The sequence below is a fragment of the Lissotriton vulgaris genome, unplaced genomic scaffold (genome assembly GCF_964263255.1).
Source record: "Lissotriton vulgaris unplaced genomic scaffold, aLisVul1.2 SCAFFOLD_265, whole genome shotgun sequence".
Classification (NCBI taxonomy): domain Eukaryota; kingdom Metazoa; phylum Chordata; class Amphibia; order Caudata; family Salamandridae; genus Lissotriton; species Lissotriton vulgaris.
In genome coordinates this window covers 376,822-393,579 of record NW_028243230.1, presented here as the reverse complement: position 1 = coordinate 393,579, position 16,758 = coordinate 376,822, and positions in this window count along the sequence as shown.

Below are 16,758 nucleotides of genomic sequence, written 5' to 3'. Positions count from 1 at the left end.
TATAGGGGTGTGTGTATATAGGGGTGTGTGTGTATATATATGTGTGTGTATATATATGTGTGTGTGTATATATGTATGTGTGTGTATGGGTGGGTGTATATGTGTGTATGTATATATATGTGTGTATCCTTCTCACTTCGCTCGATGCCGCTCTCACAGCATCAACAGTCACATCCAGACCGTCAGTAAAACGAAAAAGGCAGACCCAAGGGATTCCAGTGCAGTGATTTAATCCATATTAAAGTTTAAAAATACAACCCAGCAAGCCCGCATGACGCGTTTCGCCTCCAGCCGGAGGCTTGATCACATGATACATTGCTTGTAATGGAAGAGGGTACTTAAGGAGTGGAGAATATTTGGTGGGCGGTACCACCCAGGTAAGAACCGCCCTTACCATTAACCCCATGTTACACATAATACATTTATATACTTTTGACCATTTGGATCCGTATTTACAAAATCATAGTGATTTATATACAAAATTCAGGGCAAGTGCCCTGGTTTAAGACTGGTCATAAACATAGTCCAATTAATATTATATCTGTAGATTACAAGTGCAACATCCCGCAAAATACAAAACTGTACAAATATATAATCCATAATTTAAACCAAATGTTGGTAAATAGAAAAATATATATATATATATGTGTATGTACATCTCTCATCTGTGTAAATAAATAAATAAACATTTAGAACAATCCATATTCATTGTCATATGTACATTATTTACAACTTAAAAGACCTACTGTTGACTATTTGAGGTCTACAAAAAAATCTAACAGACTTGATTTCACCCATAAAGACTAGTCTACAACTCAGATTGTCCTGTTACTCCTTATCTCTATTTACAGATCCATCTATATTTCCCATTCATCACATTAAAAAATGTGGAAATGGTTGTAGTGTATATCCCTATCAGATACGTATCAAGGGGCCTAGTTTTGTCCTAGTGTTTGTCCTCTCCAATTTCGTACTTAATATAACTCTTCCAAAGACTCCCCTAATAACCTAGTGCAAATAAATGTGCAAAATAATCTAAGCAAAAATGTGCAAAATTTCTTATATGTGGTTTTTAAAAAAAAACAATTTAATGGGAAAGATTGAGGGAATTTGGGGTGGAAAAGCTTTCAATTATTTATCATCTTTAGATTTCTTCATATATACTTGATTCCCTTCACATATAGAAACCTGAATCCAAAAGAATGGAAAAACCAACCCAAGAAAGGAAACAATAACTGTATGGAGTGTATTGACCACTGAATATACCCTGTAATCATATCTACAGGCAGGTATATAAATCTTCGCTCGCGTTCAAGCCCCGTGGGGCCTTACTATCGAGCTCAATTATATACCTTGTCTCCAACAGGCGAAGTTGAGCATCTCGATCTCCTCCCCTTTTAAGTGGCATTACACAAACAATAGCATAATACAGCAATGAAGAAGGATCACTATTGTGTGTGTTTTCAAAGTGGCGAGCCACTGGGTAAGCCTGATCTTTGCCCACAATGGCCCTAATATGTTGTAATACACGCTTGTGTACTGGCAAGCGTGTGCTCCCCACATAGCGGAGATCACACGGGCATTGCAGAATGTATACTGCAAAATCAGTTCTGCAAGACATACGTTTCTTGATCTTTACGGGCTTGATTTTAAAAGGCACCGTATATTCTGTCTTGTTGCATCCATTTTTGCATGCCTTGCAAACACTACACTTTTTGAATCCATCTCCAATAGCACCCCAGGTGTCTGACACTCGTTTTTCCAGGAAGTTACTCATTAATTTATCTCCCATTGAGATAGACTTCCTAAATGTAATGTTAGGTTTACTCATTACAAACTTCCCTATTACAGGATCCCCTGTGATAAGGTCCCAGTTTTTATAAAAAATGCGTCGTAACTCCTTGTGCTGTCTGCTGTAAGTTATGATCACTCTCGGTTTTATCTGCTTCTCCTCTGTTGTTTGTACAGTCACTTGCCCACTGGACGCATGCAATATAGTGTTGCCTGCGGTAGGCTTTCTGTGCAACCTGGTGGCTATCCCTGTGTCTCGTATATAAACTTCCATGTCCAGGAACACTACTGATGTCGCATCTATGTTGGCAGTGAAACTCAAATTTAAATCATTATTATTCAGTTCCTTAACAAAATCCTGCGCCTGCTCATGTGTACCTTTCCAGACCATGAACAGGTCATCAATATACCTTAAATACAGTAACATATGATTTTGGGTAATGTGTTTAAGGATGTTGTTGAGGACCCGCTCCTCCCACAGCCCCATGTGAAGACATGCTAGACTGGGGGAGAAGCAGGCCCCCATTGCAACACCCCTAACCTGCTGATAGATTTGATTATCAAACAGGAAATAGTTATTCTCTAAACATAACTGAATCATAGTTAGCAACATTTTGTTGTGAGCCGAAAAGTTCATTGGTCTTTTGTTCAAATAGGATTCAACTGCCCGTACCCCATCTGAATGTTTAATAGATGTGTATAAAGACGCGACATCTAGTGTCATGAGCAAATAGTCAGTATTCCAAACCATACCATCAATTTTTCTGATAAAGTCTGCAGTGTCCTGTACATAAGATGGTAACCCTTTTACCCATTCTTGGAGGAAAAAGTCGATATAGCGAGATATATTTTCTGTTGCGCTATTGATTGCCGAAATAATCGGTCTCCCAGGTGGCACATGTATATCCTTGTGAACTTTCGGTATCAAATAGAAAGTTGGTATAACCGGATGTTCCTTCTTCATAAAATTATACTCATCATTGGATAATAATTTTGCACTTCGCCATTCCATTAATTTTGAATTTTGGTCTTGCGTGTGTATGTTTGTATGTATATAGGGGTGTTTGTCTATATATGTGTGTGTGTATATATGTATATCTGTATATATGTGTGTATATGGGTGTGTGCATATAGGTGTGTATATGTATATGTGTTTGTATAATAGGTATGTGTATGTATATAGGTGTGTGTATGTATATAGGTGTGTGTGTATGTGTATATGTGTGTGTATGTATGTATGTATGTATATGTGTATGTGTATGTATATGTGTATGTGTATGTATGTATATGTGTATGTGTATGTATATGTGTATGTGTGTGTATGTATATATGGGTGTGTGTATGTATATGTGGGTGTGTGTATGTATATATGGGTGTGTATGTATATATGGGTGTGTGTATGTGTGTGTGTATATAGGAGTGTGTGTGTGTGTGTGTGAGTATATAGGGGTGTGTGTATATAGGGGTGTGTGTGTATATATATATGTGTGTGTATATATATGTGTGTGTGTATATATGTATGTGTATGTATGGGTGGGTGTATATGTGTGTATGTATATATATGTGTGTATATGTATGTGTGTGTCTATATATGTGTGTCTGTATATATGTGTATGTACATGTGTATATGTATATATGTATCGAAAACAGTCCCGTCCGCTATCCACGCAAACTTAGCAGGCTCTGACCTCTCTCCCAAAGTGTCAAATCCAAGATTTTAGTAAATCACCATCACACCAAAATCGTGTCAGCAGTAGTAAATTGTATTTTGCAATTGTAAAGCAAGTGCTCTCCTCGACTCGTTTCGCTCCGCAAGCGGAGCTTGGTCACATGATGCGCCAGAAGCAGGTGTGCCATTTTAAAGTGTAATAAAAGCACTAACACCCAAAGAAAAAAGGATGAAAGGCAAAGGATTAGCAGCAGGCATGGTAGCAACCAATAAAATGATGACAGGGGGATATACAAAATACAGGAAGTAAAGTGCATATATAACAATAAAAGCATAGTGCTCCTATCCCCTATTGGTATATTGACCAAAAAATGCAAATATAAAAATGTATATATGTATGTGTGTATGTATGTATACATGTATTGTATTGTATTGTAATTCCATTTATATAGCGCTTACTACCCCTTATGAGGCGTCAAAGCGCTTTTCGGCGAGTAGCACGCTACTCCAGGACCCATAGAGGATTAGTGTTTAATTAGTATAGTGAAACATGCAAGTACATTTTAAGTGGTGGATAGGTTAGTCAGTTATTTGGATTTGGAATGATAGCAGAAGGATAGAGGAGGACAAAGGTTTGTTTTTATATAGCGCTTGTTAACGCACGCTATTCAGGAAGCCTACAAAGGATTAGTGGTGAATTAATATGGTGAAATAGGACGTAATTTCAGTGGTGGATATTAGTCAGTTACTTGGAGTGAGAAGGATAGCGGAGGGATAAAAGGGGAAGAAAGATTTGCATTCATATAGCACTTGTTACCCATGATGGGTGTTGAATCGCTTTTCTGGCGAGTAGCACGCCACTCCGGAACCCATAAAGGATTACTGTTGAAAATTAGTATAGTAAAAAAACATAAAATTAAAAAAATTAAGTAATTTGAGTAGTGGATATGTTATTCATTTATTTGGGTAGTATATTAGTATAGTTTAATATGGAATTTGAGAAGTGAACATGTTAGTCTGTTAATTTCGATTTAAAAGGATGGTGGAGGGATAAAAGAGTGAAAGATTTTTTTTATGTCTTAGCAATAGGAGGCGGCTTTTGGAAGAGTAAAAAGAAGTTTTGGAGGGGGAGGACTCAGAGGAAAGAGTTTAGAAAGTTTTGTTTTAGGGGATCGGTATAGTAAAAGACGTGTCAGATGATGCAAGGTGGGGTAGAGTAGGAGAGAGTCTAGTAAGGGTTATTTTGGCAATCATAGTAGTGGGATGGGGTTTGGGATAAATGAGAGAGTGGATGTTGAGGATATATTGATAGATGTATAGGATGAGAGATAGGGTAGTGCATTGGAAGTAGTACTAGAAGAAGTTTGAGATGTCAGAAGGTTGGGCTAGAAGATATATTGAGTGAAGTATAGGCTGAGAAATAGAGTAGTGCATTGGAAATGCTAAATTAGAAGAAAGTGATAAATATATAGATTCATAATTACATTGAAACTATATAGATACATAAAGGAGGTAAGTATATGTAGAATAAAGATATTGATAGAGGCACCGGATGAGAAATAGGGTAGTGCATTGGATATGCTTTTTCAGGAGAAAAGTAACAGACACGCAGATCCAAGTACATGGAAGGTACATAGATGAACAATGGAAGTATGTACATGTAGACCAAAGATGATTTTTTTCATTATTATTTTTTCTCTCAACAACATAATTATTTTACATGTTTATACAAAGTAATACACAAAGATAGCTACATATATATAGTGGAAAAAATGCTTGTACACAGAGGGATATGCTGTAAATTTCTGTTTGCGTATGGTGCTTATGTGGGGAAGAGCCAAATCTGGAGTAGTTTTCTGAAGATAAGGAGGTTGTCGGTGGACTTTGTTGGGGGTAAAGAGTTCCATAGTTTGGCTGCTTGAACAGAGAAGGATGTACCACCCATGTTTTTTTTCTTGTATGGTGGGATTTTGAGGCGAGATGCTCCTGTAGAGCGGAGGTTCCTTTGTTGAATGTGTTTGGTGATTTTATTCCTGATGAAGAGCTGTCCCATTCCATGTATTGCTTTGTGGGTGATACAAAGCAGCTTGAACGTGGATCTTCTGGCAACCGGTAACCAATGCAGGGCTTTCAAGGCAGGAGAGATGTGGTCTCGCGGTTTGATATGCAAGAGTAGTCTGGCAGCAGAGTTCTGAATCCGTTGTAGTCTTTTCATGGTCGTTAAAGGTGATCCGTGGTAGAGGCTATGTGTGTATGTATGTGGGTATGTATGTGTGTATATATGTGTGTAAGTGTGTGTGTATGTATGTGTGGGTGTATATGTGTGTGTGTGTATATATATATATATATATATATATATATTCACTGAAAAAAACATAGGTTTCACACCAGTTATAGTTAGGAATTAGCATTTAAAAAACCTATTAAATTCACTGACAAAACCATAGATTTCACACCATTTATAGTTAGCTGGAAATTTTACTGACATAAAACCATTGAAATTCCCACGTTATAGTTAGTTGGACTCACTATAACTTGCGCGCCTGTAATGCACTGCTGATGACGTCACATATTACATCACTCATGACATGGTCAGTGACATCACTCATGACATCACTGATGACACCATCCAGTGAATGTGTGTCTTTCTGAAAAATAAATTTGTTTTATATATGTATTTGTAAAGGTCGATGGAAGAATAAATGTTTAAATAAGTGTGTAAATGGATGTTTTTTTTTAAAAAAATTGGTTGGGTAACTGGCTTATTACGTGTATCTTAGTGAATACATATATTAGCGAGTATTGTTTAAATATTTAAATGTTTGTATCAGTGTTTCTCTTTGTGTATAAGTGGCTGCAGGGGTTGGTGACTGACTCACTGTTTGTATGTGTTTTGAAGACAGCATATGTGCAGGACTGTATGGGTGGATGAGTGTGTATATGTGTGTGTTAGTGAGTGAATGACTGTCTCACTAGTGTCTTCATTAGTAACGACATATGTTTTAATCTAGTATATGTGAGTATTGATGTATATAAGTGAGTATAGTATATATAGTGAGAGATTGTAGGAGTTCCTGTTTAAATAAGTATGTGTTTCTATAAGTGATTGTTTAAGAGAGTAAGTATGGGTAAGTTTCCTTAGAAGTAAGGTGGTAGTGTGTGTATAAATGTATATGCAAATAAATGGATGTTCAATAGTTTATTTGCATGTGTGAGTATGTGTGTGAGTAACTTTTGGATGACTGCTGATGTGTAACAGGATGTATAGGTGTATCACTACATATGATGAGTGAGTATATATATGAGTGACTATATAGAACTGTTGGTGAATGAGTGGATGTGTATATAGATGGTGGAATTACTGAATTGGTTGTTGTTACTGGTTTGGGTATCTCCATTTTTTTCAAAATGTTTGTTTCTATTTTTGAATATGTGTTTCAAGCGTTACATTACACTGAAATTAGGTCTGTCACTCTATCACAAGGATGGTGTCATCAGTGATGTCATGAGTGATGTCACTGACCATGTCATGAGTGATGTAATATGTGACGTCATCAGCAGTGCATTACAGGCGCGCAAGTTATAGTGAGTCCAACTAACTATAACGTGGGAATTTCAATGGTTTTATGTCAGTAAAATTTCCAGCTAACTATAAATGGTGTGAAATCTATGGTTTTGTCAGTGAATTTAATAGGTTTTTTAAATGCTAATTCCTAACTATAACTGGTGTGAAACCTATGGTTTTTTCAGTGAATTTCAAAGGTTTTTTTAATGCTAATTCCTAACTATATAACACCTGAAAGCCCACCAGGAATCTCCAGTATGCGCCAGGGGACTGCATTGCAGAGAGGTGTAATGAAGCCACAACCCTTTTTACACCTCTCTGCAACGCAGCCCCGTGCATGTTTGAAGAGGGGGAACTAATTCCCCTTGCATACTGGGGGCCCCTGGGGGCCAATTAGCCCACCTGGAACCTCCAGTATGCGCCAGGGGCTGCATTGCAGAGGTGTAATGAGACTATGCCCCTTGTTACACCTCTCTGCAACGCAGCCCACTGCCGCGTTTGCAGAGGGGGAACTAATTCCCCTTGCATACTGGGGGTCCCTGGGGTCAACTGGTCCACCAGGAGCCTCCAGTATGCGCGAGGGAGCTGCATTGCAGAGAAGTGTAATGAGGCCACACCCTTGTTACACCTCTCTGCAATGCACGCCACTGGCGCGTTTGTAGAGGGGGGACTAATTCCCCTTGCATACTGGGGGTCCCTGTATCATATCTGCCCAAACACCGATATTCCGAACGATTGTAAATTACTTTTCTTGAGAAACATTTGGATTTGGATTATCATGTCCTATACTTTGGAATTTTTGAAAGACTGACTTTGAGGATGCTATAAATTACTCAAGTCTGCCCGAATTGTGTGGGTAAAATTGATACCTAGTCACTTTGAATAAGAATATACTTATGTCTCGTCTAACATTTGGAAGAAATATCTAGTTATATGACAACTGGATACCGACATAACTTGAAGGAAATAAGAACGCCCTGAAGAAGTTCTGTTGTACAGAACGAAACCTTTCGGCTGGCTGTGGTACACCAAGATTCAGCGCTTCAATAAGGACTCTAAGTGATATGATTTGATTGGACTCATTGTGAAAGTGGTGCTGTGCCAAACTTTGGAATATTCTCCACTACTCTCTACTACTTACTCTCTCCTACTCCACTACTCTCAAATACTCACTGTCTACTACTCATTCTCTACTACTCTACTACTCTCTACTACTCTCTCTCTACTACTCACTCCCTACTACTCGCTACTCACTACTCCCTACTACTCACTATCTACTACTCTCTACTACTCACTCTCTTCTACTCTCTCTCTACTACTCACTCTTTACTACTCACTACTACTCTCTACTACTCACTCTCTACTTCTCACTCTCTACTACTGTCTACTACTCACTCTCTACTACTCTCTCTCTACTAGTCTCTACTACTCACTCTACTACTCACTCTCTACTACTCACTACTATTCTCTCTGCTACTCATTCTCTACTACTCTCTACTACTCACTCTCTACTACTCACTCTCTACTACTCACTCTTTACTACTCTCTACTACTCACTTTCTACTGCTCTCTACTACTCACTCTACTACTTACTCTCTACTACTGTCTACTACTCACTCTCTACTACTCACTCTCTACTACTCTCTACTACTCACTCTACTATTCACTCTACTACTCTCTACTACTCACTCTCTGCTACTCTCTCTACTGCTCTCTACTACTCTCTACTACTCACTCTCTACTCTCTATTACTCACTCTTTACTCTCTACCTCTCTACCTCTCTCTTCTTCTCTCTCTACTAATCTCTACCTCTCTACCGCTACCTCTCTACCTCTACACCTCTACCTCTCTACCTCTCTCTACACGCACACATATACACATATATGCATATATATATATATGCATATGCATTTATATATATATGTATGTGTATGTATAAAAAAAAACAACAAAACATTTTTTTTTAAACAGCTACTTTTAAAACTGTCATTCTTTTTCCCCATGGTACTCTCCCCGGTACGCTTACCGGTGCGCATACCGGTGCGCGTACCGGGCGCTCACCCCGCGAAAATCAAAAATTTTTTTTCTTTTTTTTTTGCTCCGCGGGGCCCTTTTATGACCCCCACATCAAACCTAGGGGGTCAAGGGGGGTCTACTCTGCCCCCTTATGGTCATTTCCCTCTTTGTTTTGGCCACCTCTCGTGTCTCGATCCTACCGAGACACAAGATGGCGGCCGCTCCGGACTGTTTAGAATGTTTACAGACACCCCAGAGCCAATCAGCTTTCTGCGCGCAAGTCGCGGTAAGCGCCCGGTGCGCGTACCGGTGCGCGTACCGGAGCGCGGCTATAGATATATATATTTTTTTGAACCTTAATTACTCAAAATCCACTGGAGCACATATCTTGAGACATAGCAAAGGCACATCGGGCTACCAGTCCCTACAATTTTGCCAAGTTTGGTGGAAATCCATTCAGCAGTTCGGGCTAAAAGTGAAATCGACCGCCCTATGGAAATTAACATGGGGAAAACGCGTTTTGGGACCCCCCTTTTATCTCGGCCCCCGCTTGACGAATCCCCCCCAAACTTTCAGGGAAGGACCGGAACGCCGCGAGGCCATTTTGAGGAAATTTTCAGGCAGATTCGTCAACCGGCGCCAAAGTTATTCCAAATAGAATTTTCAGATTTAACATTGAAAAAAATCCTAACTATAACTACCTACTGGCGACCGCCAGTAGGTAATATATATATATATATATTACCTACTGGCAATAGCCAGTAGGTATATATAGTTAGGATTTTTTCCCTATGGGATTTCTGAAAATTCTATGTCTAATAACTTTGGCGTTTGTGGACGGAATCGGCTGAAATTTTCAGGAAAATGGCACATTTTGTTTCTGAGCAGCCCCTAAAAATTTGGTGGGGTTTCGTCAAGGGGGGGCTGAGAAAAAAGGGGGGTCCCAAAACGCGTTTTTTGCATTGAGTTTTCCATAGGGCGGTTGGACTCACTTTTAGCTCGAACGGCTGAATGTATTTGCACGAAACTTGGCAAAATTGTAGGGACTGTTAGCCCGATGTGCCTTTGCTAGGTCTCAATATATGTGCTTCAGTGGATTTTGAGAAATTAACGTTTAAATCAAGATATATACCTGTAACAGCGCTCCGGGCAGCGATCCGGTCCGCTTACTTTTCGCTTATCGGAACTTTGCGCGCAGAAAGCTGATTGGCTCTCCGGTGTCTGTCAACATTCTAAACAGTCCGGAGCGGCCGCCATCTTATCTCTCGGTAGGATCGAGAGAGAAGAGGTGAAAAACGAAGGGGGAATTTATTGAAAGGGTGCAAGGTATACCCCTCTTGACCCCCTAGGATTGTTGTTGGGGTTATTAAAGGGTCCCGTGGGGAAAATAAAAAAAAAAAGATTTTTCACGGTAGAAGCGTTTCCCGGGCCGCGAACTGGGCCGCAAACTGGTAGCGAAACGGGAATTCGCCATTTTGTGCTTCGTTTTAATTGTTTAGAGACAAAAATGATCGCCGCACATCGGCCACAATGCATGAATATCGCTGAAAAGTCAGCGATATTCATGCATTATCCAGCAAATGCTCTTAGCCATGTTATCCACCTTCCATTGGATAACAGAAAGCTGATTGGCTCTCCGGTGTCTGTCAACATTCTAAATAGTCCGGAGCGGCCGCCATCTTATCTCTCGGTAGGATCGAGAGAGAAGAAGAGGTGAAAAACGAAGGGGGAATTTATTGAAAGGGGGCAAGGTATACCCCTCTTGACCCCTAGGAATGTTGTTGGGGTTATTAAAGGGTCCCGTGGGGAAAATAAAAAATTTTTTATTTTTCACGGTAGAAGCGCTTCACGGGCCGCGAACTGGGCCGCAAACTGGTAGCGAAACGGGAATTCGCCATTTTGTGCTTCGTTTTAATTGTTTAGAGACAAAAATTATCGCCGCACATCGGCCACAATGCATGAATATCGCTGAAAAGTCAGCGATATTCATGCATTATCCAGCAAATGCTCTTAGCCATGTTATCCACCTTCCATTGGATAACATGGCTAAAAACCGCTCTGTGCGTGAGCTTTTTTTTTTTTTGCTGCGTGACGTTTGTTAACGTTCGATTCGATGGAAATCAGGAAGTGTTGAACACCATTTTGTCACTGCGAGTAAATATTTTGTTATAAATGAATCCTTATTGATAAACATTGTCTGCGCCATCTTGCGTTTTTGTCCAATGCCACAATTTTGTCGTGCACAGCAGCCATTTTAGATGCCTTGACCAGGGCCACTCTCTGCACGCCGTCGATTCTCAGCATGGCTCCCCACCCTCGCACGCATCTCCCCCACGCAATGGTCACCCCCGCTCTCTCTCTCATGCATGGGCCATATACTTCCCCCATCTGCGCTGCTCTTCTCTGAGAATCACATCCTGTGCCCGTTCGACACCTCCCTTTCATCCTATTCACTACCGCACCCTCTGACACTTCTCTTCCTCTGTGTCCGATTGTCCAGGCCGGACCTAGGCTATCACCTAGCCCTGCGGATGTAGTGTATGGCTCCAGCTGTAGAGTATCCAGACATGCCAACCGTCCCGATTCAGGTGTGAGACTACTGATTTCAGTGCTAGTCTTTCGTTTCCCGATTCCTGCAAGGAAAAACCCGGGGGCATATTTCCAACAACTAGCGGTAATTTTTGTCTCTAACTTGTTTAGAGACAATAATTATCGCCGCACTTCGGCGAATTTTATCGCACATAAACCTTGCTATTAGCAAGGTTTATCGCAAATGCGATAAAAAACGGCCGCATTGCATGAATATCGCTGAAAAGTCAGCGATATTCATGCATTAGTCAGCAAATGCTCTTAGCCATGTTATCCACTTCCCATTGAACAAGCGCATGGTCTTTTAAAGATTTGTGAAGTACTCGGGGCGGCGGTGTGTGTGTGTCCTCTTTCAGGAGCGGGCGGGGGGGCACTGGCAGCAATTTGCAGGCCCGGCAGTGTTCAACACGTGCATCACCCTTTCTCTGCCTGCTATTGCGCTCCATGCTTCGGAAAGGTAAGAAAAAGAACGTGCATTTGAGTTTGAAATGTCCGATCTTGTAGCAGTACACTTGCAAAGCCCACACATGACAATAACCCGATTCAAGGCCCCATTCACCCGATTTTTTAAAAAAATATAGTACTCCAAGACAGTTACATTTTAAAACTTTATTAATATTTAAATATAACGAACGCAACAAAAACTGTAAATATATTTAACCATTTTTTGAAATTAACCAGAACTATAACGATAACAACAACAACAACAATAATATAACTTTTATGCCTAAATTACGCAAACATTTAGCTAATCTGCTAAAGGGGGGAGTCGCCATTTCTTTACAATAATCAATAATGAAAAATCCACATCAATAGGGTTGCCCGTTTTGTCGATGCAGCACTATAGTGCAATATACACAGCACCTGGGGTGTCAAGAGTGAACAGGTCTTTCTTTGTTCCTTAAGATGTTATCTCCGAGAATGCTGATGCATTGGTGTCTGTACACTTCTTTGTCAATTCTGTCAAGATGATAACTGCTTTATAAACAGACGATATCTTTGTTTCATCATTAGTGTTAAGTGTGTCTGAAACTACAGTGCCCTTCTGTTTTTTTTTCTTCAGGCTCTACAGAGTTTTGTGTGTTGTTCTTTTGAGCGACAATTATTCCAGAGGTTTCAGGTTCACTTGTTTTGTTCTGCAGTGAGTTAACAGCTTTAGAGAGTTCATGTTTATTTGCTATGTCCTGCTGTTCGTGAACTGCTTCAGAGACGTCAGCCTCATTTTTTATGTTTCAGTAGATCCTGGACCTGCCCGGCCGCGCCCAAAATGGCGCCGGTGTAAATGGGACTCGTAACTGCTTGTTCTGTACTGGTTGCCCAACCTTGATATCACGAGATACATATGCAGTTTTGAAGCACATGGCGGAGGCTTGTCTGCTGTAGTGGGGCGCCCCTTTATCGTTTCAGTCGCCATTCCGCCCGCTTTTGCTACACTGTGCCTCATCCGCCATTCAGCTGTTTACCGCCCGCTCTTACGGCTACAGCGTCTCGCTCACCATGTAGTTGAGTTGCTCCCACTCTTGCGGTGCAGCGGTAGGCGGCTTCCACAGGACTCTTAAAATGGCGGCCGGCTCTTCGGATTTGGGCCTGGTCCAGTAAAATGGCCCTGGGACACCTTGGAACTCGGACGCTTGTCTGCCAGGGCTTGGGTTCCATTCTCGAAAGCGTCCCCTCAGCCTTGAAGATTGTACAAAAGTCTTGGGCGCCCTCGACTCCCGCAGGCTTCCGGTGGGGAGCGGCTGCCATGATTGCTTGCGGAATGGCCACGACGGAGCTACGAGATGGTGCTGCTCTCATGGTGACGCCAGCTTCAGTCTGAAACATCCAGAAACAAGGTGGGGCTTTCATCGTTTGGGGAAAAAAAAGTTTTAATCCAATGAAAAGTGTTATTTTTAGGTCACATGACCTAGTCTTACATAATTAGGAAAAGAAAAGTAAAATGAACCAATGAAAAGTTTTATTAACAAGTCACATGACCTGTTATGCTTACGTTACGCGCTGCGCGGCGCGCTCTGGATCGTTTCCGGGAAGCTGCGCCTTGCGCACCGGAGCACATCCGGGTGCGCTAACGCGTCGCGTCATATGACGCATTACGCGACAATGCAGGTCCAGAATATAGTCAAAATGTCTCCACCAACCAGCGGTCGGAATTCCACCGCTTTCAGCAGTCCAAAAAGTTCGGTCAAATCTTAAGAGCGGGAGCAACTCAACTACATGGTGAGCGAGACGTTGTAGTCGCAAGAGCGAGCGGTAAACAGCTGAATGGCGGAAGAGGCACAGAGTACCAAAAGCGGGCGGAATGGCAACTAAAACGGTAAAGGGGCGCCCTACGACAGCGTGTCTTCAGGTGAAACGGATTGTGGGACAAGGTCCAGAATGAAAGATTCTTCAAAAGGGAAAAAATTCCGCCGGACCCCGGGAGCCGGCCACCTATGCCGGGGGCGATCTCAGGCCTCACCAGGGCAACACGACTTGGGGAGGGGGCAGGAGCCAAGCGCCCCCTCTCAGTCCGTGCCATCTCACCGCCCCTCGGGAGCCTCCGTCAAGCGGTTTAGGGAGGCACCGTATCACATTGTTTTCAAATGGACCCCACTTACTTTGAATAGTGAAGCTGCAGCAGGTGCAAATAAGGTTTAAACAGTGTTACAAGAACTGCTTAGAACTCTGAAGTATGGCACTCAATAACCAGGACTTATGCCATTTATGTAAGGCAGTGAGATGGAAGCAACTCAGGGACAAAAAGCATGAACGAACATTCACGTATGAAAATCTTATTTGGAGAAGGGGTAGAATCCAAACGCCCCCTGCCAGTTCGCGCCACTACACTGTATGTGGAAAATCTGAAGCCATCATTCTACAAACTCTCAACGCTTGTTATCAGTGCATGACTTTCATGCTCGATCGATTGAGCTAGCCGGATCGGGCAATAAAAAGTATAAAATAGTTATGTAAATAGTTATTTAATAAAATGTTTTATTCTGTTTCTTTGGTGGTGTGTTGTGTATATTTATAATATTTGCATAGGGTTTGCCGTTATTTTGGGCGGTGTGGGTGGCGGAGTCGAGCTGTTTTGCAGCCCTCATGGTGTGGAGCTCAGTTCATCTCACTATTTTCGTATTTCTCAAGAAGGGTTGTTCCTAATATTTCTATTTTAGCGAGGTCAAAAAGAGATCCAATTAGTGGCCTACTGATTTTGCTCGATTACTTTTATTTTTTTACACGATTTTTCACTATCTGCAAAGACTAAACAGAGTATTGCGACTTTGTGCTTGTTTGTAAATAGAGAATGATCCAAAGAGAACCAATTCTAAAACAGTAAATGCTTGGACAACAATCAATCAAATGGAGAGACAAGGAGGCACGACGGATTACAACGGGGGTAAAGGCCTGCGTTAACTACCCTTCAGTATCTGCAAAGAGAGAGTACTACTAAGGCAAAAGAGGGGAGGGGGGGGGGTGCAGCGTTCAAAGCACATCAGCGTGCATAAATACGAAAATGTTTTTATCTATCACGTACTTGACATTTTAAAGCTTTTCATATTTGCTATTAAAAAACCAATGAAATTCACAGAAAAAACCATAGGTTATAGTGGATATATAGTTAGGAATTTGCATTTACAAAACCTTGAAAATTCAATGAAAAAACCAAAGGTTATAGGCCATATATAGTTAGGAATTAGCATTTACAAAACCTTATTTTACTCGCATAAAACCATTGAAATTCCATATATAGTTAGAAGCGCTAACTATATATCGCGCACCCGCAATCCACTGCTGATGATGTCACATATTACATCATTCATGATATGGTCAGTGACATCACTGATGACATCACTGATGACATCTCAAATGACATCACTGATGACAACTCAAATGATATCAATGATGACATCTCAAATGACATCACTGATGACATCACTGATGACAACTCAAATGACATCACTGATGACATCTCATTTGTCATCACTGATCACATCACTCATGTGATAATACAATGAACCTCTTCAGACTCTAATATAACCTTACATACACTCAGTATAAACAGACACTCACAGACTGTCAGTCATCCATGGAGTTACTCACACACCTAGTCAGTCATGCAAAGAATCAATCACACCTCCATTTCCTCAACTATACAGTTATACACATCTTACTTATTCAAACATATAATAACACATATTTACTCTCTTATATAATCCCTGATACAAGTTCTAAATGATCCATACAGCCATTCACACATTCACTGGCTCTTATGCACAGTTATTTATATATGTCCACTCTCACATGTACTGTGTTTTACATATGTACTTACTTTGACATGTAGCACTGAGATATCCATTCACTCACCATTACACTCATGCACACAGTCAACCGCCCATACAGCTGTTTCCACATGCACTTTTGAACCCATACATCTAGTGAATCAACTGCTCACAAATCTATGCACAGTGTCATACACCTCCCAGCCACCCACTCACACACTCAGTCTCCCATACAAATACTTGGGCAACCAATCAATAACCCATATAGTTACTCATATAGCTACTGATCAACACATGCAGCAGTTTACAGAACAACAGACATAATGATGCACAAATTAAGACAGTTTAGTCACTAACCCATGCACTCAGTGAGACACATTTAATCACTCACTCATACAGTCAGTCATGCACCTACTAAATCCTTCATCCAGACTCTTATACATCCACTCATTCTTCAATATGTGAAACATATTTAAACTTTACAGACACATACAATCATTTGAGTTGTCATCAGTGATGTCATTTGAGATGTCATCAGTGATGTCATCAGTGATGTCACTGACCATGTCATGAATGATGTAATATGTGACATCATCAGCAGTGGATTGCGGGTGCGCGATATATAGTTAGCGCTTCTAACTATATATGGAATTTCAATGGTTTTATGCGAGTAAAATAAGGTTTTGTAAATGCTAATTCCTAACTATATATGGCCTATAACCTTTGGTTTTTTCATTGAATATATATATACATTCACTGAAAAAACCATAGGTTTGACACCAGTTATAGTTAGCTGGAAATTTTACTGACATAAAACCATTGAAATTCCCGCGTTATAGTAAGTTGGACTCACTATAACTTGCGC